Source organism: Notolabrus celidotus, chromosome 4 (assembly GCF_009762535.1).
Source record: "Notolabrus celidotus isolate fNotCel1 chromosome 4, fNotCel1.pri, whole genome shotgun sequence".
Lineage (NCBI taxonomy): Eukaryota > Metazoa > Chordata > Actinopteri > Labriformes > Labridae > Notolabrus > Notolabrus celidotus.
Genome location: NC_048275.1, coordinates 26318032 through 26344943, shown reverse-complemented (window position 1 = coordinate 26344943; position 26912 = coordinate 26318032). Strand labels below are relative to the sequence as shown.

Genomic DNA, 26912 nt, shown 5'->3' with positions numbered 1-26912 from the left:
ACCCTAGGGTTAGGGTGAGAATGGTTTTGTAAAAGAATAAATGCACAAAATTGGTCAATTATAAGGCTTCTCATAAAACACTGTACGTAAAAGTGGTTTCCCATCACTATCTTGCACCCTCTGTTCAAGAGGAAACTCGCACTACTTTTTTTTACAAGTCTTGCGTCTGGTGATTCCTCAGTGCCACCATGCAATGTTGGGACATCAGTGTTATGCTGCCGAGGGGTTCAGTGGGTGGAGTAAAAACACCATGTTGGAATTTCAACATCAAAAGGGCTGTGATGCTAAATATTTAACTTTTTCTAGACATTTGGATTTTATTGATTTTATTATTGACATTTCTACTAACATCTCACCATGATAACTTTACTCTCAACATTTCAAATTGAAAGCTTTCTCATATTTTGACTTCATCCTGGACCGTTTGGCTTTGATTATGACATTTGAACTGTATTGTCAACATTTGGTGTAAATATTCTACCTGTTCAATAATTTCCATTATGTTCAGTAAAGTTTCTATGCAGCTGCCTAGCTTTCTGTTTTTGCCATGTGGAGTTTGCAGTCCTACTCGCCACCTGTAGTTAAGTTATTTTTGAGATACCCACTGTCTGTGACCATTTAATCTCTAGTCATGCCACCCTCCTCCATTGGTCAGTGGTAAAATTGAGGAGTCTTTTCAATCAAACCAGCACCACAAGGTTTACTCAATGATATACCACCATTCCCCTATAGTATGATTATGACCTAATGAGGAAGCAAATATGTTAAAAGTGGTGCTGCCTGCCTTGAACATGATGCTATGTATCCGAGCATGCTTTGGAAATCAAAATAGTTGCTTGCAGTACACAATGAATGAGGCAAATTTTAAATTGCATCAAGCTGCGTGCACAAGCGGCAACTTCCGGTCTGAAAATATGAGTCCAATGCAGAAGTGTTAAAAGCTGCAGTTCATCAAGAATCCCCTTGAGGCTGGCTACGGAAGTACCGGAAGTCACATACACATGAATAGGAAAAAGACGATCTTTACAGCAGAAATAAACATGTTTACAGCCTGGTACAAAAGATGAGTGTAGTCGGGAGAGCTCATTTCTCGATCAGCTCACACTGTGAGGGGGGGTGATTTTTTTTCTAACGCAGCAATTTCAAAGATATTGAGATTAAGAGTCTTCCCAATGAGAGGCACAGCTGCCTGTGGGAACACTGCAGCTGTTGGCTAGGAGGCTCAAACTCCGCCTCTTTACATCACACTGGCTCAGCAGCAATGTGGCTGCTGCCGACGATTAGCCTCAAAACAGTGCTTCAGAAACAGATGGGTGCGTGCAGTAGGTGCAGTGGCTATGCTGGCAGTCATAAAGGTACAATCCTGTGTCATCCAGCATCAGTCAAATACATAGGTTAGTGAATCTGCTTATACCAGATGAGACCATGTGGTGATCTGATGGATTAATTTTAGCCTGCTGATGTTAGCCCACTAGCTATGGTTAGCTTGCATCCTACATAACTCGGTTTAGTTTTTGTAGAACTGATCCAAAGAGGAGAAAGCATCATAAGCAGCGTGTGAGAGAAATCGCTGCAACCAGAGCTTTTGTAATAGCACTTGGTGTTCGTTTAGAATATGATTTCTTCTGTAACATCACAGCCTGCAGATATGGAAATACATCTCAATGTGTAATCACCCACTTTTCATGTTCTTTTTATCAAAATGAATATTTATCTATGGTACACCTTAAAATAGAAAAATCAGATGTTTATTTTCTTTTTTAAGAAAAAACAAAAATAATAATCATTCTTGATTGTTATTAAGTTAAAATATTCAATAATCATGATATTGATCTTAGGCCATATTGCCCACCGCTGATTTATCATCAATATTAGTTTATTACAACAGCTCTATTCCCAAGATTTGAACATTTTTAATATTTTAATTTGTTCATCTACATTTTAAATTTATACTAACATTAAAACATGACTCCCAACATTTCAACTTTTCTTGCTCATAGTTCAAAACAGGCTTTTTTTGTTCTGGTCATGACACCAAAACTGAAATACTTTACTCTGAACATTTAGACGTCTTTCTCAAAATATTGAAGACTAAATCTTTCTCCTAATATTTTTACATAACTTCACATTAAGACATATTATTTTCCATATGTTTACTTTCCATTTCTCAACATTTCTATGTAACGGTCACAAACGAAGGAAGTTTCAGAACATCTTTATCCTGTTGTTATCTGTGTTCATCTACTGCTTGACTATCGATTAGTTGTCCTGCTGGAATGGGTCCCATCCACTAGTGTGCAATGGACACACACACACACACACACACACACACACACATACACAGAGAGAGAGAGAGAGAGAGAGAGAGAGAGAGCGAGAAGAGAAGAGAGAGACCCACATTAAAGACTTAGTGTAACTTTTCACATAGCCCTGAGCAAAGCCATAAAAACAGACAGCAGTGATTCTGTGCTGAAGTCTACGATGCTTGTTAAAGTGTTTTATAATGACCTTACTGGCTTACAAAACTTCATTCACTCACTAGAAAGCGTCTTGTCTTTCAAGCGACTTCCTTCAAATCAAATAATTCACTCTCTAATTTGATTTGGTGGCATAACCTCTTGTTTGTGTTAGACATTTAGTGCTCTGTTCAGGTTTCTGATAAACAACGCGCCAGTGAAGTCAGCGAACGGAGAAAGAAACATCAGAAGTTATGAAACAAGGCAAAGCAGAAAGCACTCAAAAGAAAGAGAGAGAGAGAGAAAGAGAACAACAACCTCTTTCCTGTAAGTCACCTGACACTAGAGGCGTCACACAGCCGTGAGTAAACACACCTCCCTCCTGCATTCTCTCTCTCTCTCTCTCTCTCTCTCTCTCTCTCTCTCTCTCCTTCTCATGTTCTTAGTCAAAGCACAATAAGTTCTCTTCTTGCAAGATGAAAAGTTAAGTTTCTATTTATAGACCTTCCTCCCTGAATTCTTCAGTCTCTGCACAGGAGTAAGAGTGTCCTCCTAGTTTTGGACAAGAATGATGATAAAAATCATCCCACAGATCTTGAGCTATGTTAAAAAAGTATAAGACTGATGTGAGATATTTCTTTAGTTGTTGATTAATCACATGACAGTGACTGAAATATTGACTCTAATTTCAGCCTGTTTTCATTCTTATCCTGTCGAAATATTTTGTGGTTCACCTCAAGATATGACATCATCGTCAGCTGACCTCCTGTTTAATGTTTTGATTTGACAGGGACAGTTTAGCGGTTTAGGCGCATGCTCTGTATACAGAGGCTATAGGCCTTGTTGAAGTGGTCACCGGTTCGATTCCCAGCCTCGACCTTGTGCTGCATCCCCAAAGTTCTACTTGCAACAAAATCACTCACGCTGTAAGAAGGGCGCCAAAGTCTACCCCAAGAATGCTATCAGTGGGAGTCAACAGGTCAAAGGACAGGACTTAAAAGATACTGAACAAATCTTATTTATGAAACAGACATATTTTATTTTCTATGGTAAACAAAAACAAAGTTCATTTTCTCAGCTTAAGTGAGAAGTTTTGGTACCTAGCGTGTAATCACTCAGCTGGCAAAAATACTTGATCCTGATTGGTTATACCTGCAAAGGGTGATGATGAAAACAATTGTGATTATTTCTCAGCAGAAAATGTGCCAGAGACAACATGATCACACACAAATCAAATCAACCCTCTGTCACATTTCACCTCTGTCTGTTGACACTGGCAAAAAACGTTAGCTTCTGTCTCAGGCTGGTCCTGAGAGTCGGGGAACTAATGACAGTTACGGAGCACAGATGTGAGAGCAGCCTGAGGAGCTACTGGACTCCTCAGGCTGCCCTCTAATAGGGAAAAGTGGAGCAACATCCTGCCCTGCAATCTAGGCAACTGTTACAATGTTACAATGTTACAATGTTACAATGTTACAATGTTACAATGTCGTTTAGCAGACACAATGCACAAACTGCAGCAGTTCTGGCGTGCATCTCGATGTTGCTCATCTCTACAAAGGAACTTAAACCATAAATATGAAGACGTGATGTTGGAGCTATTTACATTGTTTCGTATGTTTGATATTTTTAGTTTAATCAATTGATTTATTTATTGTTATTTGATTTAAGGTAGTTAACTTTGATGCCATAGGGGTATTAATATATTCGTTAATCACTTTTATAGGTTGATAGTTTTGCACCGGGTGACGTCTATATATACGGGTAGGTAAGATATAGGAGGGGCATACACCGGGGATGGTGAATGGTTTTTTACCGGGAGATTTGAAAGAGATGCTACCTTTTTTTTGAGTGAAGCTTTTGTTATACAATAAACCACCAAAAGACTGAATACTTGGCTGGACATTGACACTTTTTTGGACACCGTGTGAGATCTACTCTCCCCGTGCCCCGTGGCCGGGTTTTGATTTGAGATTTAAGTTTTGTAAGTTGACCAAATATATAAGTCAAATAGCCACTACACGTGACATTTGCCTCATTTATGTTTAAGGGTGTGTCACTGAATGAGGACAGAAACGTCAACATAAGTATTCCTGCATAAGTCTTGTTGCCCTCATTGAACGTTAAATTCAGTAGACATGTTCCATGTCTATGGAAGCATGTAGACAGATTGCAGGAGACCAGTTTGCCTAGAGCTGCACTGCAAACCTCTTTTGCTTGGCTCGTTGCCTTAAATGGAGGAGTGTGCAATCAAACCAACAATGCACAAGGTGTATTTCTGCCAGGCTGTATATTAACAAATGTTGTAGTTGGCTATTTCAACACTTTGCACATGCTATAGAATAAGTATCACCTCAACATAATGCTTTGTCTTATTTCTCCTTTGCATAGTTTGAACATTATACTAAGATGTACCTCAGGTCTGCATGGTGAAAACCAACTACTTTCAGGGCATGGTTCAATGTTGACTTTGCACGTTTGTTTAAGCAACATCTTATCCAGAGCTGTTGCAACAGACCTCATGCATTCTTTGAACCATCTGCAGAACAAAAATGAAGATTTTCTATATTTTGCATGCATTAGGCAGAATTTTGTCTTTAATTTGCAGGTGCACGTTCATGACGTTTAAAACACAAGGTAGACAGAAAAGCCAATTTAGGGGATCTTTTCCTTTTAACCATGTTACTTTCCTCCACGTCGGATTTCCTCCAAAACAGCTCACTACAACGTGACTCTTATTTTGATTAAAGTGCATTTCAATGCATTGCGAGTATGAGCAATAAATAGAGCCACTGTTGACAAGCTGTTGACGGGCTTTTTCAAAAAATGCTAAGGAAGTGAAACAGTGTTTAAAATGTTTGTCCTTAAATTGAGCTTGGATTACATATGTGCTCCTGTCTGACTCACATTATGCAGTTTGAAGATGTGGAGAATAAACATGTTAAACAGCCTGTTACTCAGGGGGCAGTTTCTTTGTCCTTCAGACTGTACATTCAGATTAGACACAGAAGGATTTTAAGGAAACCTCAGTTGAAGTTATCGTTCTTCTTGAATGTACAGTTAATGTTTGTTCTCATTAGTGGTTGTTTCCTGATGATAACTTCCACATGACACTATAAGCTGCTGTTGAGCATCACAGTAGGACACTGAGATCATTCATAAAAACACGTCTGAATCGAGGCAGCATGTCTACATTTTGGAGCATGTTTAACTAAAATGGCAGCGCTACAGGAGGCCGACTCGCTTTGCTTTAAACTTGTACTTCCCCCTTTTGAAGTGCATGAGTCACTTAACAAGTGTTTGAAGTCTCAACATAACGAAAAGAAAGGAAGACGACGAGACGAGATGTGTGTGAGTGTGTGTGAGTGTGTGTGTGTGTGTGTGTGTGTGTGTGTGTGTGTGTGTGTTTGTGTGTGTGGAGGGAGATGATTGGAGAGATTTTACTTCACACACCAACAGGCTCTGTGTCTCTCTACATTTCTCTGTGGGTGTATCAGTTAAAATAGAAAAGCACAAAATCATGGATAAATGAGGCAATGTCGTGGATTAACGGTCCTGGGGGGTCGAGGCCGTGGTCGAGACAGAGACTGGGAATAAAGAGAGAGAGGTGAAGAGACAAAGAGGGAGAATGGGAGGAGGTAGAGACAAAGGGAGAGGGAGAGAGAATGGGAAAGAAAGCAGATGGGTGTTTTTGGTGCTGATCCCCTTCCCTCCCTCCCTCTCTACCTCCCCCTTTTCTCTGTGTTGGGCTGCTGTGCCGCGCCCATGTCTAATAGTATTAATAATATTCTCCGGTCCTCTTCACACACCCCAAAAATCTGGCTTCACACTTTTATGTGTCTACTAGGGTGCTCCTTTTTGTCTCAAAGTCAGATCTTCAGTTTTTTCGACCACATGGATTCAAAGCATTTGCAAATTTTTTACATCTTGAAAAAGCTTTTTAATCAAAGGTGGAATCAGCCTGCCTGTGCTCCTCCCTCTGGGTTTATCATTTCCAGTTTTTATGCAAGAAAACTTAACATTTTCTTCCGCAGTCCTCCTCAACCATCTACGCTGAGCAATATGTTGGCAGTAGAACAAGGTCGTCTCTCCACTTGTAGCTTTCAAGAGAGAGGTAGAGAGATAATGGTTGAATACAAACTGATTAACTGAACCAAAGAACTGTTGTGTTTCACTGTTTTGTGAATGCTGGGATATTTTAAATAGCCTCAGTTTCTTTATTTAGCTTCCATAAATTGTTTTAGAAAAGAGAAATAACTTGAGAAACAACATGAGTAGAGCTGTGTCACATATAATAAGACCTTTTTTAGTTTTCACTCTTGTACTCAATTTTTTTCTTGAATGTGAATTTTCAGGCAAACTACTGCCAGTATGTGCATCTAATATCATGAACTACACAAAGTTTGTCAGTAGAAAATGACAACACATAAGGAATTCATCCAAAGTAGATGCTGTCCGATGATAATACTGAAGCACAAGCTTTGAAACAGAACTGTGTCAGCGTGAGCGCTGATTGTAACAAAGACGTAAAAGAAGATGTTTTATCTGCCGTCCTCAACATTTCAGCCCAGTAGCAACTCTGATGTAGTAAGCATATCACACATGCAGTTGGATAATGTTTATTATCAGAATTTTGACATTTTATGCATTTATATCCTCTCTTGTTGCCACATACTTTGATTAAACCTACAGAGTTAGAAAGTTAGGATGATAGGAGATGTGTGCACCTCTTAAACTGATGGCATATAAACACAGAGTCAAGCTGAGGAAACAACATGTAACCTGCAGTTTAGTCCTTTTACTTTATGTTTCAAGAATAATTCCTCTTTATTAATCTTTATACAGTTTTTCAAACAGTTTGCCACAGAGCCAACGAGCCATGTTAAATTTCTCACTGTTGTCGAGCACTTAATTCTACAGTTTGCAGATTTGATAAATACATAATGGCACTTTGGTAGCAAGAGTATGCATGTTGGTTTAGACTGTATCCATCATGGATGTAGTCTCAGTGACGCCACCCGTTAGTTTCTGAAGAGACATTATTAAGCCCAAAGATGGCTGTCACCATATAGGAAATCTAAGAATGGATGAAGAGCTAGAGATGAGGATATAATCTGGCTGCATCACAAACAACCAGAACCCAACCACCTGTCAGCCAAATCAGCCACGCCCCTAATTATGCCAAAATGTGCTTAACTCTTAGCCTTAATATAATCAAAACAGAACAGTTATAATATAAAACCATCCATCTCCATGCAGTTGTTACCTTTAACTTAAATAAATTAGGTATGGACACCAAACCCATTTTTCAAACCAGGCTGTAAATGTGTTTAATTTAAATTGTCTTTTAACAAGGCTCTAACAGGCATTCTGTTGCTTTTGCAGCCTGCTTCAAGTGGACATATGTGAAACTGCACATTTTTGCACTTCCCCATTGGCTTCGTATTTCAACACCAGAGGTTGTCATTGGTGTAATGACTGCTGCATTAGACTGAAGGGGCTCTCCCTTGTAAGTAGTTCTCCTCTCTGTAGCAGTGATGACAGTAGCTGAAGTGTCTCCAACATTTAAGCGCTAATGTATAGCGAGTGGGTTGTTTTACAGATTTCACTCCCCCTGTTTCACTTTAGTTGACACAATGTTAACCAATTTAGAATTCTAATGGTAACTCATGTTGTTACCACACTGTCAACAGGCAGAGGTTGAATATGCTAGACTCTTTTCCATTTGATGGGATGTGTGATCTGGTCGCCCCAACGTTGCTTTTGCTGGTGAGAATAAATCACTGTTATGGTGTTCTGACCAATCAGAATCAAGTATTTAACACAACTGACTGTAAGAAGCAGCAGAAGATGTAGTAGTAGTGTTTTTAATGTAACATTTATTGTAGTCATGTTATACAACAGTAAAATGCACTTTCTGCAACATAGAAGCCAGCGACCACGAATGTTATGAGCTAATTATGCCCTTGATCGGATCAGTGACCATACAGCTCATAGTGACCCCCTCATCACTAAAACAAATACGCAATAGTAGGATAAGCTGAATACATTGGCCACATATGTGCTGCATGTGTGAATCAGTTCCTCTGGCTGTGTGCTTGAGTGTATGCTGTCGTCATCCTCGCATTTTTCCACTCTTGTGTCTGTGTGAATTTCTGGAAGTTGTTAATATCAAAGAAATTCCCTGCATGCTGTCATAGTGAGTAAAAATGGATCATGATGGTCACTGAACTAACTTTAGTGACGGTCATAATCCTGCGTGTTACCACCCAAAGGTGCAGCGCGGTGACGAATGGCAGCAACATGTAGTCTCATGCACAGAGCTGGCGATGAGTGGGACCAGTGGACTCACCATGAGTCAGGATCACACTGATAGTGACACACTCTCGCACAACCTGATACATGCACAGACAAAGACAGACGATTTACAGTGAACAGAGCATTTAGTGGTTTTTGAATGCTGCAGAGCTTTGTGTCCTATACATTCAGAGGTTTGTCTTTAATTTATGGTACTTTTTTGCAACAATAAATTAGCCTGTAATTGTAGTAAAATGAAAAAAGCTACAGACCTTATCAATAAATGTTCACAGTAGAAAGAATATGCAGAATGAGAGAGAGAGGCAGAGAAGGAAAATGAGGATAGAGCAACAGCAAAAAGGCGAGACAGACCAGCACCATGCAGGCAGATTTACACAGAGGGAAATAAAAGAAGAGCGAGGGAGAAATAAATAAAGATAGATGAAGGGAGGGAGGGAGGGAGGGAGGGATGTTGTGGGCGCAGCTCTCCAGTTGGTGTTGCTATGGCCCTGCCCTCCCTGCTCACTGAGCCATTTCCTGTTTTTGACCTGAAATCTTTATTTAGAGCCATCCCTCCTCGCTGCTCTGCATTCATGAGTCAACTCAGAGTCCAGAGAGATGAACGCAGGACTAAAATCAGATCTCCATTCACCACATATCCTACGTATACATGAACGTCTGTGTGCTGTACTCCAGCTGATGTTTCATTCAGCCTTAACTGTTGGCATGATACTGATTTACCCAGAATCTCTTTTGCTTAGAATAACAGCATAACAGGATTATTGTTTAACCAACAATTTCCATAATCTCTGCTGTCTCCACACACTAAGCTGAGTCATTTCACCCTTTTATAAAAGCATATCATGCATCGCAGGCTGTCTCGTGACTGTGGCTTTTGTGTATCAAAACCAAGTGGTAACCTCAAGTGTTGAGAAATGAAACCAGTTCTTAAGTGCAAAAAACTGCAGTTCCCCGAGTGTCCACTTGAGGCTGGCTCCAAAATCCAAAGAAGTCCCATTAGAGTCCATACTAAAATATCCCCTTTTATAGCCACATTTTCTACAGGGCTGCAGATCTGTGTTATACCTGTTTTTTTATATTCAATCAAGTGAATCAAATTAGCTTAAGATTTGGGAATAAATCAGCATTGAAAGACCTTATTTTAACATCATAAACCATGATTGAGAAAAGTTCATGTGACTTGTATTTTCATGTCAAAGTCTGACTCATGCCCAATCTGTAAAAATGGAAGAGGTGGGCTTTATGATCTAAGCTGCAACCAGTCAATTCAATTCAATTCAATTTGCTTTATTGGCATGAACAAAGACATGTTATTGCCAAAGCACATAAGATTTATACACATACATTACATATATATTCATTACATATTATATTCATTACATATATATTCATTACATATATATTCATTACATATTTTATGCGCATTAAAACAATGCTGTCACCCATACAGCATATCTCAATGTCCTCACTTGATGCAGTATGCTCATAAAACCCTAACCTAAAATCAAATATTATGGGATGATGCGTCCCTCAGGCTGTGACAGTCTGCAGGGGGAGCTCCAATTGTTGTGACTTCACTTTTGGGGAGCTGTTATGTTGTTCATTTTAATACAGTCAAAGGCATAGAACTCAACGCAGGAGTTTTATGACTAAAACTTAGTGGGCAGCGTATCCAACGGTTACCACTGTACAGCTTTTTAAATCATTTAGCGATGTGGACACAGAGTGTAAAGGGAGCAGAAGTTACATGTTTCAAAATGAAAGAGTGGAAGCTGACTTGGTTTAGATTGGTAAAGTAAGCTAGAGACTCTGTGAAGACATTATTTATTGATTTCTAGATTTTAAAATTATTTGTTTATACAGCATAAAAAAAGTAGTCCTTCTGATTCTGCGTAAGCTCAATGTGCTTTGCATTGAGAATAAAAAATAAAAAAAACAATCAAAACATAGAAAAAAATAGATACATCCAACATACATTAAACACAGCTAACAACAATCAAACAAACAGCAAGTGTTGCCGGCAGTCACATCAGTCATACATTCCATGCATTCTTAGCCTCATTGCTGGACGACAACTTTTAACACTTGATATTACCACTACCATTCATGGGTTGAGTTACTTTGTAGAGGTCAGCAATTTAGAGATACTCTCACCAGTTCTGCTGCTGTTGCCTGGATTGCAGGACAGGATGTTGCTCCAACTTTCACTATCAGAGGAGGATGATGTCCATGTAGCTCCTCAGGCTGCGCTCACATCTTTGCTCACTAACTGTCATTATTACCCGACTCTCGAGACCAGCCTGAGGTGGTAACTAATATTTTTGCCACAGTGTCAACAGGCAGCAGTAACATGTGCCGGACTCTTTCCGTGAATTGATTTAATATGTTTGTTTTTTTTAACAAGGTCTTTGACCAATCAGACTCAAGTACTTTTCACAGCCTTTCCAGGCACTAAAAACAAAACACTCAAATGCTTTCCTGTAAGAAAATGCTAGAAATAAACACAGCTGTGTATCATAGGCCTATTACACAATCCACCACTACCTTTTTACATTGCACCCTGAAACAGCGTAATATTGGTTTCCCAGTGTGTGCTTTCACTGGTGTTGAAGGAGTGTGAGAGGATCGGCTTGTTAACAAACAGTCGAAGCGCCACGTATACACACACTCAGACATGCACATACATACAGTGCTGTTCTGTCCCCCGCCTCCAACGCTATACACGTCGCCACCGTATTCCCCTCATTTCACATCTGTTACTATCTGTGACGGTGGATCGGAGGCAAAACGACTTTGCCTCACCATTACTCCCCATTGCATATACAGACAGGACGTAACAGGGGCATAAGCACCCTGCCTTGATATGGCAGTATGTAACAGTCATACATGTTTATGTGCCTCTTCCTGCATGCTGAATAAGGCTGTAGTCTCAGCCGCCCTCAGCCATACAGACTTTGACATGAACAGTACAATAAAATGGACCACCTCAAAAATTTGCACATTGTACATTTGCACATTCAATTGCACTATTACATAACAACTCAGTCTATTCCTCACATATGCACATTATTTATATTTTTATATTTATTATTGTTATCTTCTTTTTTTGATCATGTGTTCTTATTGTGACTTTATACGGGACCTGAGAAACAAAATGTTGTTCCATCTCATGTGACAGCTTGTGTTAGTATGACAATAAAAAACCTTGAATCCTTAAAGGTTGGCACTAATTTTTGCAAGTCGTAGATCTCGTCCCCAAAGCAAAACAATTCTGTTTTCCTAAATGTAGTCCTGTGTTATACTTTAGGGAACTTTACCTGAACAGAGAGTAAAAGATTCAAAAAGCAGTCAACAGTTGTTGGTTTTAAATTTGTTTGCATCATCCTAAAACCTTCTCTTTCAAATCTTTAAAAAAAAAAAAGTGTCCACAGAGAGCATGGGTTTGCAACAGTGATGAGAAAGTGAAGCAAAGGTAGAAATAAAAATCTTAAAAAAACGTATTGTCCAGTTAGCAACCAAGCTTATACTTAGCGTGCATGTTTTTAGCCTTGAGGTTATCTTTCCTTTGTATTATAACTTTGAATGGATTGATCCTGTAAACAAAATGACAGAAACCGTCATGATGTGGGTAACTATTGTGATTATAGATGCCACCTTGGCTTCAATTTGTGGCATATATTCACAAAGGTTTTACACAAAATCTTACACAGTAATGCACAGATGTCTTTGTGCCTCTCTCTCTCTTTCTTTCTCTGTGTGTATGTATGTGTGTCCGTCCTGGCAGTTACTCTGGAAGATTTAGTGCACCATGAAGTCCTAAAAGCTGTTTTACACCACTACAAGAAGAGACACTAAATGTTTCTGTGCTCACTATTGAGGTACACCAAAAAAAAAAAAACTCCAATAGAGGGAAATACTTGCGACAACCTGTCTGAATGAACAGGCAGACTTGTATTGTGGCTGTGACCGTATCAGTGCACAACTGGGTGAGTGTGCAGTAGAGGGCATCAGGGGCACAAACGGTCTGAGATGCCCAGTTTCTACCCCAGGATGCTCTGCTGTTGTTTTTGTCTGCATGAGGCGTTTTGTTAGAGTTTACTGGACACCCTCCTGCCATCTGTTGCATTCCGGGTCACACTGGCATCAATAACCAGCCGACAAAACCATCAGTCCAGTGATCAATCCTGCGACCCCATAGCTTTGTCAATAAAAGAAGAAATTAGTGATTTAGAAGTTGTCAGTATTTGACAAAGTAAAGAAAAAACGATGTTAAGTACCTTCTTCTGTCAGTAACAGTTCCTTATGTGAAAAGGTATCGTTTCCATTTCAGCTTTTAAATGTTGTAAGTGTTCAGTTTACTCAGAAGACATTGAGACGGAGCTTGTGTGTGTGCGTGCGCTCTTGTGTGTGTGTGTGCGTGTGTGTATGTGTATGTGTGTGTGGGCGGAGCAAAGTTGACGACGCCACTTCTCTGGGCAGCTGCTCGGTTTCAGCTCTGCTGCCTTCAAGTGCCGCTCGTAAATTTAAGTCTGTGACAAAATGTACCCTGTATTTACAGTCCTGAAGTCGTTGTTGCACTACTAATGGTCGAATTAATATTTCAGGTAAAGATACCATAATAGATAATTAATAAATAAATCAGGGGCTTACAATTATTGTAAAAATCATGAAATCCAGACTGACTGCTATAGGTTTCGCCAAAATGTCAGTTTGTTGCAATATAAATATATCTAAGATGCTGATGATGACCACTATCAAGGATGCATGTGCATAGTAAATTGTACCTTCTCTAAGTCAAAGACACATTGAAAATATGTTCAATGCATTTTATAATTTACAGCTGCCTCATTTCTTTTTTGATGTAACACATCGATCATTACATCCTGTCTTAAACGTTAATACGATTCACGCAAAAGTTGACTTTTTTAAATCTCATTAACTCCATTACTAACCATTTAAATCAATATTTAGTGCAATGGTGTTCTTTGATCCTCACAGCTCATGGTTCAATGAGGATAACTCACTCGTTTTTTATAAAATTCATGTTCAAACTTTTTTATTATACATTGGAAAGACCTAAATATAAATACAATGGTTTTACATGATATAGATTTTTGTTTATTTTATTTCACATTTTCAATTTTTTTTTTATTGTATTGATGTTGATGAATTACGCCTCTTCTGTCTCATGCTGCCCAGATTGTTATGCCGTATTTAGCTAGTTTGGAAGGCATATATTGCCTAAGATGGAATGAACCTCTGAATACCACAAGCCTTTCATCAACTGTGACATGAGAAATGCGAAATGATACTTTCAACCATTTCTTTTTTAGATTTTTATAACTTTAAAATGGGTCAATTTTACATAACAGGAGGGTTAAATATGCAAATGTTTACCGGTGGGTATCTGTGTATCACAATGAATAGTTCGTATCTTTTTGAGATTTTTGTTTCTAATGACATGATTGCGGCATGTAAGGCACACGTGCATCCTACCTCGCGAATAATGTCCGACAGCTCGTGAAGGCAGCAGCGTTCCTGTGAGCGGAGGCAGCTTTCTGGTTTTCTCCTCCTATCAGCGCCATTGTGTGTCAGAGTCTCCGGGAGCGAGGACGGTGTGTTCTTCTGTTAGCCGACTGGACTGTTTAAATCCCCCCATGTTTCTCTTTCGAAGCCCGGCGGACCTGGATGTGGTAGGACACTGCTTCTGTTTTTCACATGTCCTTAAAGTAGCCTTAAACATGCCGAGGGACGTATGTTCGTTTTCGTGAAGGCAGTGTAATTCTAATGAATAATAGACACGGTGAAGACTGGAGGTGTTTCAGTGTTAGTGCTGTGGGCAGTGGGGGTCTGGTTGGAAAAGTTTTAACAGGGTATCGTCGGTCAGTAGACTTTCATTGACCCGATTTATCTATAGAAAACTTCTCCAGTTTTCACAGCCGAGACAGAGCCGACACTTTCCGCTTCACCACCACGGAGAGAAGTCTGATCAACTTTTTTTTTTCTCTAAATACACTCACACATAAGAACATACTTCCACAAGGAATAGTGTTATGAATTAATATTATCTCATAGGTTATTTTGATTTTTAAAAGTCTTTCTTAATTACTCTGAATGACCCAAAGTGCTCTGACAAGTAAACTCTGACAAGTATAATGACTTGCTTACTACGTAGTTGCACACATGTGTCGTAATATGGCTGTGTCGGCGACAATCATGGGTCACGATATCACCATGTAATAAACGATATTCGGTGACTCACGACACGACATGATTTTCTGTGACACTATTCCCCAATATGACAATCGATGTGACACCTGGAACATTTCTTACAATATCAATAATAACAATAATATCACAACACAGCTGTCACGCAATAATTGATTAATCCCAAGACAGTCATAAAACAGAATATCATGATATCTGAATAACTGAAGAATACAAAATAACTTTAATAAGTTAAGTGTAGGATAATGTTATTAGCGCCTCCACTAGGAGTTGTGTAGTAGTGTTGTGGTGCCTCAAACTGAAAGGAAAATATTGAATGCAATATATATTTTTTAAAAATATCAATATTTGGCAACAACAGTACAATGATGTGTATCACATAAGTCAGAATGACAATACATTAGTGCTGAGCAATAAATGAGTAACGACAATTATTGCAATATATTTTTTCTCAATATAGATATAACAAATGTTCAATACAAATTTGATATATTTAAACCTCTAATTACACTCCCCAACCACTGAAAAGAGAGGGAGCGCTTTAACGCTAGATGCCACCAAACATTAGACAGAAGAAGACGGCACTGAACAGCCAATCATATCACAGGTATTTGAAGGATTCAAGAAGTTTATCAGAGAACTAAATCCAGACATGACCTAACAAACTGTCTTCAACTTTCACTCATCTACCTTTAAATTTGAAAGAAATAATGATTTGATATTTATCGTGATAATTGTCAATATCGTCCAGCTCTACGATATATGTCTTTATCATATTGTATAAATAATGGACGTAGTATCCGTGACGTCACCCATCTTCCTGAGCGCTGTTTTGAAGGCAATAGTCGGCTTGATCCATATTGGAAATGCTGAATGCAACCTAACTTCTGTTGAGGTAAAGAGGCGGGCTTTGAGCCTCCTCGCCAACAGCTACAGTTTTCCCGCCTGTCAGTCAAGTCAGTCATGTCCTTAAATGGGCAAAACTCGTAATCTGAATATCTTCTGAACTGCCGTGTTAGAAAAAATTCACCCCTGTTCAGTGTGTGCCGATAGAGAAATTAGACCGAATCCGTTTTTTTTAAACCATAAACCTTGTTTATTAATGCTGCAAAGATCGTCTTTTTGGAATTGGTGTGTATGTGGTTTCCGTTGTTTCTGCAGCCAGCCTCAAGCGCACGCTCAATGAACCACAGTTTATAACACTTCCGCATGGGCTTCATATTTTGAGGAGGTTGCTGTTTTGTCTCTATCAATGATTTGTCCCACCCCTAAAAGAGCAGCATGTTTTGACGTTTGAAATCATGTTTTAGGAAAAACTGTCCTGGTATGAAGATACACTCAAGGTTGCTTTTGTTATGCAACCACCAGATCAGAGTGATCTGCATTGTTATTTAGAATACTTTCAGTAACATCCAAAATAATACAACTTTTTTTGTGCAATCTGTGCAGAGGAATACACAAAGTCTATGAGTATAATAAAAAGTAAATGCATGTGCCGTTGACGGGAGCCAACACAGAGCAACATTGTGTATCGATGCAATATTATGAAAGTATTATGACTAATCTTAACACCTAAACAAAAGCACATAGAAAACCCAGACTTCATATTTACACAAAAGCCTCATGGTGTAACTAGACCTGTAATGAAGTCTTTAATTCAGTCTTTATTGACACCTTTAAACCGGCTGTGAAGTACAGATATGTAATCTGTGTGATCTGGTCTCCAGTGCTTGTCTCAGTCAGTCTGTGTGTTGTGGTGAGTGGAGGGGCCTCTCTTTTGTTACGTGCACCACAGCAGACTGCCCTTAAAATGACAGTCAACACCTCCACTTCCTCACTCTGTTGCTCCTGTGTTGTGACCCCACAAGCTACACGCAGGTCACCTCAGAATCTCCTTACTCTGTCTGGACCGGCACCCACAACACAGACTCACACATCAGACCACAGGGGCCTGTTTGATCAGAGCTGAGCATCATCATCAGAGGAGGAGGAGGATGTGATGCAGAGTTATACAACCCAGCTATACCGTCCATGAGCAGATAACCACAGTGAGAGGAAGGAAGCCTAGTTTTACTGAACGGGGCAGCCCCTCAGGAGGTCCCCAGGCTCTTCGTAGAGCACAGAGACCATTCAAAAATGTCACAATTTCATTACCTGGAACAAATCCGATAGGAAACACAGCAATACTTCAATTCTGATCAGCTTTTACTCAAAAGATAACTGAAAAACTCTTCTGATTTAAAAACAAAAACAAAAAGACAACACCATTAAACAGGACAGAAAACTTAAATCTTCCATCTTCTGAGGAATTGAAAGGCCTTAATATTAAAATGCATAAGATATAATGAGAGAGAGGACTACTGCAGGCTTGTGTTGACAACCTTTAAGGTTTTGACTTGCTCTAACAAGCTGTGTTTGATTTGCCAACCTATAAACGATGTTCATAGCAGGGGACGCTATATTGCATACCTCCAAAAGCTGAAAACCTCTAAGTAGTAATGGTAATAAGGATCACAGTGCAGCAGGGAGCCTTCAAGCACAGTAATACTGCATTCACCAGGATTATACTTAAGTAATAGGGGTGCTGCCTGCAGTAAAAATGATGACACTTGCAGCACTGAAACCGGTGCTGCTGTAACAAGGTGTTCACTGTGGAAATGAGACCCACACTGCTGTGTTACACAGTGTGCATGCTGCAGTAGTAATACTGCAGTAATATGGTGGATGCTACTGTACATCCAGTGACCAGACATGTGGTCGATGTGGATCTCTAGCTTCTGAGGCTTCGTCAGTGGAAGTGTGTGGCTGTGTTTCCTCCCTGTAGAGGCTCGGTAGAAGGAGTGCAGCGCTTATGTAGACACGTCTGCTGACCTAAATCTGCTCTCTTCTTCTGCCTTTTATTTATAGACTTAACAGTGTGTGTGTGTGTGTGTGTGTGTGTGTGTGTGTGTGTGTGTGTGTGTGTGTGTGTGTGTGTGTGTGTGAGAGAGAGAGAGAGAGAGAGAGAGAGAGAGAGAGAGGGAGAGAGAGAGAGAGAGAGAGAGAGAGAGAGAGAGAGAGTGAGTAAGTTTGTGTGCAGACACACTAATGACCAGAAATGTAAGTTGTATGGTACTTACAGTACAGCGTTGTGTCATTGTCACTTATTGCACTTTACTTTAAATTAATATGTGGTCTTCGTGACACAGTAGATTATTTCTTTAACTAATATCTGAAGAATATTTCTTGTATCTGTAAACCTGGACTCATATTTAAGGGTCTAATAGCTATAAAAAGTGTTGTAATTGCCTCAGTAGGTTGCCTCAGCTTCTGCTGTCAAACTGACTGCAACAAAATCCTTTGGGGGTATCGTACCCAGTCAGAGTTTGTAATTTAAAAGTTCTTGTTTTGTCACTAACAGATGTCCAACAATATCACCATGATTATCCTTGATAAATGTAAGCTGCCAGACGCTGTTAACTAAAACCAAAATTTTACAAAGGATAAGTGCATTGAGACAACGAAACCGTCCAACAATGCCACCTTCAAGAGTGGGCACCAGAGTTAGTGTTTGGGAATTATAAATCATTTTATTATTGTAGACCAAAAATGCGGGTCATGTTTTGTCCAGTGAATGGCTAATGCCTCACTACCAGGATGTAAACAAGTACAGATGACATCTTGCATCGCGGTGAGGTTTGGCTGTATCTTGATCAAGAAAATGAAGATAAAGTTGTATGTTGTTGTCTGTGTCGGATCAATCTGTCATATTTGGACCACAGCAATGTGTAACCAGCACAAGCTTGTGGATGATAAGGAGGACACAAGGAGTGTTAACCATGCAGTGCAAACCAACTTTACATTAGTGCTGGGCGATACCACACTTTTTTGATTTGATATGATACCAAATACTTTTTTGGCAATTTATTCGATACCCGATACCAATGCTGGTACTTTCAGTGATTTAAAAAAAAAAAAAAAAAATGCAATGCTTGAAAGACAACTCCCATGACAAATACTGTTCATGTAACAACTTTTATATGCAAATCCTTTGGTGGCCTTTTTTTAAACAGTGAAATACATTTAGAAAAACACATAAATAATTAACAGCTTTTATTTAAATTCTCTGAGTGGAAAGCTTAAAACAGCCTAGAATCAGAAGTGACACACGCTCTTTTATTTTGCATTTATTAATTAGTATCAATATTTTATTAGAGTAATCGATACTCAAGTGAGTAGTGTGTGAGAATTGATGTATCAATACCACAGAATCGATACGCCCACCATCCCCTCACATTGTTTACTGGTGTTGAGCCTTGTTTAAAGAATGAAGCTCAATGTTGCCTGTTTTCTGAGCACTTTCTACCTTTAAACTAGTCCGTTAGTCAGAATTTACGAGATGTTTGGTTGTTGCTGACTCATTTGATCAGTTGTTTGTGTTATTGAATGTAACACAAGTGTTTGTTGGTTATGAAAGTGACCATTTAAAAAAAACAAAGTCACAGAATAACAACAACATCTGTAGTCGATGCAACTCCTGTGTCCCACCAGTTACAATTACATTTTTGTTGAGTCCGGTGGACTTGAAGACGGGATGTTACGGTGGTTTCTAGTGGTGCCATATGTAACCTGTTATCTTACCTTGTAGTCATTTAGAGCTCAAAATACATAAACCCAATAGGGCCCAGGTTTGAAAATACAGGAATCATCCTTTATACCAAGGCTCCTGTTTGGTCTCTTTGTTCATCATCATTTTGTTACTGTCTCATAAATGTGGTTCTTGATTAATTTATATTCAGTGGCTAGTTATATCTGCCTTTAGCTAACGGCTTTGTTTCGATCATACCTTAACAATTTCACTTTCATTTTGGTTGCCTTAGTTTGTGTTGCAGTTGAATTATTGTGCTTAATCCTGAAAGCTGTTTCTTGTTTTTGACTGGCCTAATTCTGTCAGTGAGGTCTTCTTTTTAGAAATAACAATGTACCTCAAAACTATTTGTAACCTAATGAACAGGAAGCTGATTCAGTTTCAGGACGAGTCAGAGGGAAATAGTTTCATGTTAGTGCTGCTGCTTTGTCCCTGACATTTCCGACCCCCACTCAGACATTACACCTTTAAAACGCTGATAATCTTGATTACCTGAATCATTCTTACTAACTTCTGACACCATAACATGTTCGTAAAACACTAAAGCATCTACAGATCGTGTTTAATTCAGATACAAATGTCTCATGAATGAATGGTAAAGCATTCATTAGCCAAAAAGTGGAAACTTGACACACAGAAATCCTCCACAGATAGACACAGACACATTATGTTCCCTTCTTTTAAACCATGCACACACACTGGAGCCTCTTTACTAATGTGATGCTGTGTGTTGCGCAGTCTGAACTGAACTGTTTTGTAACCAGGTCTGCCATTACGTAAGAGATGGTAGTGAATTCCCTGTCTGATACCCAGCTGACCTCTGTCATGTGAGCATTTATGATCACTGTGTGTCACACACACACACACACACACACACACACACACACACACACACACACACACACACACACACACACACACACACACACACACACACACACACACACACACACACACGCACGCACACACACACACACACACAAGTTTGTGGACATTGTTATTGGGTGCATTATTGGCTTCTTTTTTTAATTTCGTCTGTCAACATGCTGGTGAACATTTTTTTTAAATGTTAAAAAGTGTTTCTCACTTTCTGAAACTTCCTGCCTGTTTTTAGGATATCTGACAAAGTACTGTAGTCAAAAGTTTTACTATTTTAAACCATAACACAGCTCACATTCATGATTATATTGGTTTGAAGTTAGCTACAAAATCATTCATGAAGAAACATCCATGACCTTTAAACTTTTGAAAGCAGGAGACCTTTGGGCGGCCAGGGGAGATGTCTGTTTTCATCATACTTTTTAGATCTATCTTCAATACAAATAAAATAGCAACACCTGGTTAGTACATTACATAAACTTTATTTTGCATGTTTAAGACAGAGAAAGCATTATTGTTGTATTTTATTTACTTTATTTATTTTATTTACTTTACTTACATTAGTTATTTTTACTTTTCTTCTAGTCCTGTCTCTTGGCTTATATGGCTGTTCCTTAGAGTGCAATTTTTAAGAAGGTCCAGTTGATTTATATGACTGAAAAAAGAAAAATGATTTTAGAATTGAGATATTTGGATATATATTAGGGTAAATTCTCACTAGATGTGTTAACAACATCAGGTTGTTGTTTTTTGTGTTTTTTTTATTATTATTTTATTTACTTCATACGCATTTTGTTTTACTAAAAAGGAAAGAAATATTCATGTTTTTAAGATTGTATTGTAAAGTGTTATGACAAGATATTTCAATAAAAAGAGAATTACAAAAAAAAGAGAGAGAGAAAGCATTAACAAAACTAAGGGACAACATCACAGTAGACAAAAAAAATTAAATTGCAGACTTTTGGGATTTTTTCAAAACATTAATTTGATTTAGAGCAATTTTGATTAAACTTTTTGTGATTATTTAGCAGAATATAGAAAAAGCATTCATTTTTTTCTCACAATTTTAATACTTGAATTTGTAATAGCTTGTTTACTATAATGGATATTGAAAATATTGTATTGGTCCAAATAGAAGACGACCCTTATCAATGCTATAATTTCTGTAACATACTCGCACACTCCTGTCAATCTCTTGGAAGCGTGTGCTTTGAGGACCACAGTAATTGATCTGCTGTTAGCACTTTTAAGAAAGCCTTTTTGGGCTCGCCATCTTTGGATGTTAAAATCTGAGACATATTACTCCGCTGCCTGATAGTTTTTTTTACATGTCTGCTGCATTAATAACCAATTATCCTAAAATATGCATCATAGATGCGCTTCATTTGTTAAATAACTCTGTCTACTTTTGAGCCACTTTGTTCTGCACAATCACCGTGTCTCTCCATCTTTCGTCCCCTTGGTGCTGTGGTTGTGAGAGACAGCTGGCTGCGGTCATGAAGGGTAAACTGTCTTTGAAGAAAAGTGGCATCGTACACTGTTTTAAAAATTAGATTGACATTCAAAGTGCAGACCCCAAATGTAAGCTAAAAATCACATTAAGCCAAAATGAATACTGCATCTGTTTCAGTTATCAAATGTTCAGTATGTACAGTAATTGATGCAAACCAACCAAACATCCACTCATCATTTAACCATTTAAACCACATAGAAGAACTGAGTTTGTTAATGATACACCTGTGACAGTATAACTGTGTCATGTACAGGTTTTAGTAGCATAGATAGTTCCTGTGTGGTTTAAGAGCAGTCATTTGGGGAAATCCCCAAATACTTTTTTCCTGTTGAGGGCATTTGCCTGTTTTACTGCAGGACCATGCAAAAGAGGGAGTTGACATTTAAGTGGAAAAAAATCCTGAGAATGATGTGCTGATGATCATGTCAAACTGTGGCAACTTTCATGCATGTCTGCAAGTGCTCCTAATGTCTGAAACCCAGAAAGAATCTATCAGCAGACAGATGTCTGTGAAAAGAAGCAGAAGAGTTGAAGCAGCATATGGAAAGCCCTTTGAGCATTTATTCACTATACTTGTTATCTAGAGCCAGTCACTAGTTCAGTCTTTCACTTCACTTGTTCATTAGTCAAACACTTACAACCTTACTAGTTAAGAATAAGACAGCAAAAGCTCTGGCATGTTGACTAATAAGGGACAGGTTATCAACTTATTATACAAGTGTTAACTTTTTGACCTTATTAGATAAATAGTTAGACTTAAAAGTTTATTAGTACACTATGAAGACCCACTGTCCACTAGTGACACTAGTTAGGTTCTGTTTGACCTTGCCAGTAAACTTCTGAGAGCTCAGTAGTGGGGTCAAAAAATCACTAGTAAGTCGAGTGAGGGCATTTTGACCGTACAAGTTAAAGTTACAGTTTGCAACATGAACATTCGTTGTCATGGAAACTTACTTGTTCCACTCAGCTTGTTATGTCAGACCAAGAGGACGGAAATACTGACAGCCGATCAATATGCATCCAAAAACGTAAAAAAGTATCAACTGGTGTTTGCCGCATAGCCACTGTGCTCTCAGCTCCACGAGGCCAGGAGAGAGAGAGAGAGAGAGAGAGAGAGAGAGAGAGAGCTGCTGGCACAGCCACGTAGAAACCACATTATGCTAGTTTGAGACTTCACAGTTGCTCTTATTGGTTAATTACTCGGGCAAGGACACACAATTTAACTTCATAATGTTAGTGACATACAATGGTCAAAGTCTGTTATTTTAGTGTAGCTTCAACCACTAAGGCTTAAATTGTGTACTAGCTAATATGGTTGCACATGGGTGGAACATTTCAGGGGGAATTTGGAATTTTGGAAATATTCCAAATTGAAAACTTCCATGGGAATTTATGGGAATTAATGGGAATTAACTGTGAATTGAGGATAATTGAATGGAAAGGTATCATGTCCAAGTGTAAATATTTTTTTTGTTATAAGCAGACATCCATCCAAAATAATACAATTATAACAGATGTATTTGTAAGTAGAACTTCATCAAGTGTTAAATATTTTGTTGAGATAAATATTACTCATCCCATCCGACCCAACCCATTCAAAAATTAACAAAAATGCAACAAAGTCCCATTAAAAATGTTAAATGTAAAGAGCCCCTCTCCCTCCAAAAAAGTCCCATTCAACATGTAAATAAAAAAGCATCTTCCCTCAAGCCTCTCAAGCCTCTGCAGGATTATAGCAATCACCTGCGCATGTGATGGAGGAATGCACAGTGCATGTAGGGGGCGTGGTCTCAATAGTCCCGCAGTAAGCAGTGTGCTATGTGCATGTGATTTAGGAATAGCATAGATATTCACCTGTACTTGCATGAAATCTGGTTGTTTTAGTCAGGATTATGCTAAAATATATTTTCCCCAACTATATTTAAGTTACCTATTAAGAGCCAACTTTCAATTTAGTAAATTCATGGTTTATTCCCATGGAAAGTTTCCAACTTTGAAAATTCCCGGAATTTTGCAACCCACTAGCTAACCAGTCAGAGCCAAAATATCATATAACATTTGTGAGGGTGTTTATGAACTTACACGTTGACAAGTCTTGGAGCAAATATTAACCATTAGTTGCCAAAATGACAATACGAGTTCACTGGTTACATTTTCTAAGCCTCACTAGTTAACTAGTATGTTCAACAAGACCTAAACTAGTGTACTAAAGAGACATTTGGGCCCTCCCTCGTGAAAAAGTGCCCAAAGCTCATTAGTCGTACTAATAGTGGTCTTCATGACCTTGAGAGGCAACTAGTAAAGATGTTAAAAAGACCCCAGATAGTGTAACTAGTAGATATTTAAGGTGTTTTTTGACCAAAGGAACATTACCACGGAACGAGGGACTTTACCCCTGAACTACATGCGTATCGACCAGAGGAACCAGGGTCTAAATTTAGTTCAGGGGTAGTTAATACCTCCCTGAAAAGCCGCTGCTTGGAGGGTAGTACTTTTCAAACGTCCTGGGACTTTCGGCTAAATGTAACGGTGTTTGTGGAGTTTATACAGTTGTTGAAACACAGAGGGAGTTCCTGGGAATGCATACTAGTTTAGTTTTTTATTAAGATTTCAAAATATTATTTAATATAATTTTTTTTCTCCATACGTCACTGGCCTGATTTGCACAATCTACCTGGGGCTTCAGCCAGTGGTTGAAACGCAGGCAACAATGGGGGCAGAGGAACCTTTTAGTCCCGGGGAAAGTAGTTCTGTGGGCTAAAAGAAACCCGGAATTCTTGGTCAAAATGCACCTTTAGGCTCTCATATGTTGCAAGTCAAAGTGACAATATTTACCACAAAAACAATACGTTTCCAAAGGCCACTATACTATTTGTGGTCCTCTTGACCCTGATAGTTATGTGATAAGTTTTAGACTGACTAGTAAACTAGGAGGGTTCGAAAAGAAAAAAATAGGGTAATTTTTTGGCTCTTACTAGTCAACTGGTAGGCTAAACATGACAGAGCTTTTGTTGTCTGCTCGTTAACTAGTAATGCCATTAGCATTTAACTAATGAACTAGTGCTGTCAAAGACTGGATAAGTGCAGGAGACTGACACTTAAAGGATATCAAGTAAATGCTTCGAGGGCTTTCGATGAGCAGCACTAATAGCAGCAGTAGAAGTTGTAGTAGTAGCAGTAGTAGTGGTAGTAGCAGCATGGTGGTGTAACTGAATCTTAAGTTGTGTGTGGAAGTGTAGCTGCTATTGAGTGTTGTGCGTCTGGTCAGGCAAGCACTACAGCACATTATCTCTTCCTCTGGGTTTTGTCTGGAATGTGTTTACTACCTCTTCATTGTGTGCGTTTGTGAGAGTGTGAGAGAGAGAGAAAGAGAGAGAGACACACACACACACACACACACACAGCAGTGGGTTGAACAGTGTCGTCCTCATGTGCAGCAGTGGATGCATTACAGTGAGAAGGCGGTACAGCTGAAGCTCAGTCATGACTGAGACCTGCGAGTGTGCTGTTCTCATGCACTTGAATTGCGATTGCTGCACTGAATATATGCAAACAACGGAGTGCTCCACTCAAGTACCTGCAGCGGTGCAGAGTGCAGTCTGTGTCCACACTCTGTGCATGATCCAGAGAACCTGAAATAGCCCAGTGTGGAGGTGAGGGGGAGGGGTGGATGTGCAGCTCAGACATGGAAACCAGCGTATCCGGTTACAGGATCATAATATCACTGCAGAGTCCATCCACTAAGACTGCACTACTGCACACTACTCACACACTACAGCTAGCTCCTGAAATAATATGTTGGACCCACATGGTGTGACGTGTGTTTGCAGGCTAACACACACACTCTCACGTGTGTACACATATAGGCACACACTTGATCTGGCCTTTAAATGTATTAAACTCTTGTCTTTACAGTTTTACACCAATATTTTGTGATGCATTTTATTGCTCACATTTTCTTACTCAACATGTTCTTTCATCTCCCTTTATACTATATTTTGCTACCAAGGCTCATGTCCCTAAAGGCAATATAAAACTTTTAATGTAATGTATCTAACCGTATGCTCTTTGTAGTTTCTCTTTTAATCCCATTTAACATTGTGCTTGTGCTTTTCCCTCTAAAAATGCATCTCCAGCAGGCAGCTAAGGGAAATTGATGTCAGCAAAATCAAGTTAAAGCAGAAAAAAAGAAAAACTTAGTAGCTTCAGCTCTTGTTCTTCTAGTAAAAGTTATCCCAGGACTCTGTCATTGCATCCTCATGTTTGATGGCATTATAATGTTATGTTAGGCAGGGTTTAAAGAGATCATATGCAATCTCAACACAAGAGTCTGTTGCCTTTATACTCATACATAAACAATAAAAGCCATCACACTTGAAGCGTTACTTTTCAAACCTCTGGGTTGTATAGATTGTGGGGATTTGAAGTGTTTAAAAATACTCCAGGAGATGAATCAGCAAAAATACCAAAGTAGGCACAGGCAGACCTTTTCTAATTGATGGAAACTTTTCAGAGGTAACCCAGTCTGATGCTGATTCCTATCAAGATATTTTTATATTTCAGGCAGAAAATCAAAGACATCATTCTGAGAAGTGTCCTGTGCTGTTTCTTCTTTTCAAGGATCAGGTTGCTCTGCTGGAACTAACCATTTGAAGCCCAAAAATGGCCGGAGCCACATTGAAAATGCTGACTCCAACAAAGAGGTGAAGCCTCCTGAGAAACAGCTACAGCAAGCCCCCTTATCAGTCAACTAGTAGTGGTGCAACGGATCATCGTTGATCCGTGACCCGTACGGATGCCTCTCCACGGTTCTGCACGGAAGTGGTCCGCGGATCGGTTGATGAAAAAAGTTGCGCGTGTTCACGTGATGACTGCATGTTCAATCCACACT

At 39.1% G+C, this 26912-nt stretch overlaps 1 protein-coding gene across 2 annotated transcripts in view; it reads left to right on the top strand.

The window, feature by feature from the left end:
* sertad2b (SERTA domain containing 2b) overlaps window positions 1-26912 on the top strand; it is a 61515-nt gene that overhangs the window by 22122 nt on the left and 12481 nt on the right. Inside the window, exon 1 of one of the 2 annotated variants that reach the window (XM_034682778.1) lies at window positions 14335-14467. The exons of the other annotated variant lie outside the window; for it this stretch is intronic. The gene's annotated coding sequence lies outside the window, so the exon portion shown is untranslated. Of the gene's footprint in view, window positions 1-14334; window positions 14468-26912 lie in introns of those variants that run through there. 2 annotated transcript variants of the gene reach the window in all.